General features: G+C 52.4%; 1 non-coding gene across 1 annotated transcript; it reads right to left on the bottom strand.

Moving 5' to 3' along the window:
- Nucleotides 1–2,452: 2,452 nt before the first annotated feature.
- Nucleotides 2,453–2,525, bottom strand: trnat-cgu (transfer RNA threonine (anticodon CGU)). Its single transcript has one exon. It is a non-coding gene; the product is annotated as a tRNA-Thr (tRNA).
- Nucleotides 2,526–3,933: the final 1,408 nt, after the last annotated feature.

Raw genomic sequence — 3,933 nt, 5'->3', positions numbered from 1 at the left:
TAGATGCTGGATATCTTCCCCCAAAAAAGGTAGCCGGGGCCGAGCTGGCGAGGGACTGGCTGGAAGGTGAGGAAGGAGCCTGTGAGAAGGTTTGCCCCCCCCCCCCCAAAAAAAAAGAAACCCTCACGACAGGCTTCCATTCTGAAATATCATTTTAAGAGAGAAAGAGAAAAAGAGAGAGAAAGGGAGTGTGAGCCCGCCTGGGCTGCAGGGGAAGTGAGCCAGCTTGGGCTGCAGGGGAAGTAAGCCCGCCTGGGCTGCCAGAGGAGAGAGAGAAAGGGAGAATGGGCCCGCTTTGGCTGCCAGAGAAGAGAGAGAAAGGGAGAGTAAGCCCGCTTGGGCTGCCAGAGGAGAGAGAGCAAGGGAGAATGAGCCTGCTTGGGCTGCCAGAGGAGAGAGAGAGAGAAAGGGAGAAAGAGCCCGCTTGGGCGGCCAGAGGAGAGAGAGAGAAAGGGAGAATGTGCCCGCTTGGGCTGCTAGAGGAGAGAGAGAAAGGAAGAAAGAGCCCGCTTGGGCTGCCAGAGGAGAGAGAGAAAGGGAGAATGTGCCCGCTTGGGCTGCTAGAGGAGAGAGAGAAAGGAAGAAAGAGCCCGCTTTGGCTGCCAGAAGAGAGAGAGAGAAAGAGAGAAAGAGCCTGCTTGGGCTGCCAGAGGAGAGAGAGAAAGGGAGAAAGAGCCCGCTTGGGCTGCCAGAGGAGAGAGTGAGCCCGCTTGGGCTGCAGGGGAAGTGAGCCCGCTTGGGCTGCTGGGGAAGTGAGCCCGCTTGGGCTGCTGGGGAAGTGAGCCCGCTTGGGCTGCAGGGGAGTGAGCCCGCCTGGGCTGCAGGGAAAGTGAGCCCGCTTGGGCTGCAGGGAAAGTGAGCCCGCCTGGGCTGCAGGGGCAGTGAGCCCGCCTGGGCTGCCAGAGGAGATCGTGCTGCCAGAGAGAGAGAGAATCGACAGTTAGAGCTGAAGGACTCCACCACCAGTAATTGTGCGAGCTTACCTATATACTGAACGAGCGCTGAGCAGCGAGCACGGATTGAAGGTCTGGACTTATGTAGGAGGAGTAGCCTGCCAAAGACCAGCGACCGAGCTGTTGGAGGGATGCCTCGAGAACACCCTGCTTTCAGCAGCCATAATCCTAACAACGCCAACAGCAGCCCCAGTGACAGCTATTTCATCTCAAGGCTGCACTCACAATCACAGCTAGCTGTTCAAGGAGCTCCTCTATTTCCTTTTTGAATGCAGTGGTGTAGCTTGTGTACATGCAGCCACAGCTGAAGAACTCTTTATGTGGTCTGCAACACATCCGCATACCAAAACGTACTGTCACGCACAGCCCTGACTTCCCTTGTGGGAGAGATGCAATGTGAAGACCGTTTAAGGTAATGAGAACATTTCCTCCAATTGTAAAGTTCTGCCTTCCAGACAGCATGAGAAAAATACGCCTGCATTTCTCTCACTTAATACACACACGACTGTTTTCACATCAGAGTCAACATCATAGTCAGTTCCATCGTTATCGATACTTCAGTCACTTCCTGGTCTGATTTAGTCAATATCATTACAAGTTAATAATCTATCATAGTTGAGCTGCAACACTTTTTAAAACATGGCGTCACCAACACCTTTTACATGCTGATCATGTGTTAACGACTTAACCAAACAGTTTGGTCAGTTCTTGCTGGCTTTAGGTAGCGACATCATTTCGTTAGGCTAAGAAATAAATCATGGTTCATAATAGTGCTGGGCGGTATGACCAAAAATACATATACATTTTTTTTTTTTACAGACTTGCGACTAGTTAACTTCATAAAGAAGGCGTAATCGCTTGTTTGCTATGGGTCGGGACGGGACAACATTGTATTAAAAATATTTTTATAGGACTTTTTAATGTGTGACTTTATAAAGTTGCACGTGATACCAACCTTTTGTGAATTTCGCCAGCCGTCTTCTTTCGGTAGAGCTAATCTAACGCGACGCTGAAGCTAGCAAGCTTCCAGGGATGATATCGCTGATGGAGACACACGCGGTGTGCACGGAGGGGAGGGGCTGTGTGTGTGTGTGTGTAGGCTATGTGAGCGAGACGCATGACTGACAGAGACGGAGGGAGAGCAGGGAAAGGAAATGCAGCTTAATGAATACGAGTTTTTTTAAATAGAGTTAAAAATAGACAGTAAACATGCGTGTTTAGAAGCGCAACACTGAAAAGGGTCCCGTCTTAAACAATGTCGTGCGACGCAGCGTTCCCCCCGTTGTGTAATCAAATACAACGGTATGGCGGTATATTAAAAATTCATATCATAATGAAATTATAAACCGGTATTCGGTGTGAACCGGTATACCGCCCAGTGCTAGTTCATAAAGACATCGTGTATTGTGATCATTCAAAGAGGCACCACTGAGGACGCTGTGATGGTGGTAACAGAGCTGAACTCGATTTTAAGTGCTGGATCAAACATTAAACTGCTATGCCCAACGTAGGGCTCGAACCCACGACCCTGAGATTACGAGTCTCATGCTCTACCGACTGAGCTAGCCGGGCTGTTAACTGTACGGTGATCAGCTGGAGGAGGGGAGGGGGCCGGCTTAACGGAATGGAGGGACAGAGGGCGCTACGATGGCCGACGGCCTAGCAGGAGAAGCATGGGGTTGCGTGAGTCAACATAACCAGGAGCTCGGTGTCCAGGACGGATCAGTCCAGGCGAACACCCGACTGTGATAGAACAGAGGCGGCTTTTAGAGGAGAACGCCTTGTGGTAATGGTAAAATAGGGGCCGCTGTATTTTAGGTTGAGATCGGCAATCAGAGCGAGATAGGAGTCCAGCTCGACTCAGCGCTCGGGATAAACAGAGCAAATAACGTCTCTGTAGACCCCAAATGCAGCTACAAACTCGCGTATGGAAAGATCCCTGGACAGGTGGGGATCGGCCGAGCGGAACACAGCCGTGAAATCAGAATAGGAAGCGACCTGCCGGTCGACCATGGGAGAGGTGAGCAACAGGGAGAACCGAGTTAATATATTGCCCCTGTGGGATCTTTGGAGCGAAGACGAGGCGAGACATGGGCGTGAGCGGGCACATACGGCTGGCCTAGGCGAGAGAAGCAAGCGTGAGACCGGGCATACATATTAACACAATGAGACAGAGTACCACATATTACCCTGCGATGAGCCGGGGCGGGCGTCAGCGAGGGAAAACGCTCCCTGGAAAAGCTGAGAAGCCGGCTGGTTCGGCTGAACCGCAGGAGTCGAAGCGGAGGCTGCGCGACTGCTGCTACGTCGGGCTGGAGGTGGGTGGAGAGTGTGGCGATAGATCGATCCAGAATATCCATGGAGGAGATGAGGGTTGCCGTGAGCTGCTGGGCGTCCAGGGGAGACAGAGCCGAAGACAGGTCGGGAAGCGAGGAGGGAGGGAGAGCAGAAGTCGAGGCCAGCGGGGATCCAACCGGTGCTGAATAATCCTGGTGGTATCGCGGCTGAGGTGGGCCCCGAAGCCGGAGCGGAGGAGCGAGGACGGCCCCGGCGCCGCTTAGCCGGAGGCGGGGATCGTTTCCTGGACCTTTTACCAGCAGTGGGTAGGGAAGGAGGCGATGAACCATCGGATTGGAGAAGCTCTGTGATAGAAGCCAGCTGATCGGAGCCGAGGCCGGCGGCTAGGCTGATGCCCCTTGACCGGAGAACAGATGACGGAGAGCCGGCAGCAGAGTGACACTAGTCGTCCATTGTTCCGTCACGTCAATTTAACTCGCCGGATTGGATGCCTAGTGTCGCCGTGTTGCTACTACAGTAGGGGTGTATACGAAGTTGTAGATAGAACGTACGGTAGAATGGCTCCGGTGGAAAGTAAATAACTTGTGATTTTAACCAACGGAAGTTTCGGAGTTTTGGAGGGAAATTAATGTGTATAAATCGTCAGCAATGGAACATTATTTCATATTGCACCATGGATGTG

This window comes from Odontesthes bonariensis, chromosome 18, assembly GCF_027942865.1.
Source record: "Odontesthes bonariensis isolate fOdoBon6 chromosome 18, fOdoBon6.hap1, whole genome shotgun sequence".
Lineage (NCBI taxonomy): Eukaryota > Metazoa > Chordata > Actinopteri > Atheriniformes > Atherinopsidae > Odontesthes > Odontesthes bonariensis.
This window is presented reverse-complemented; position numbering and strand designations above follow the sequence as displayed.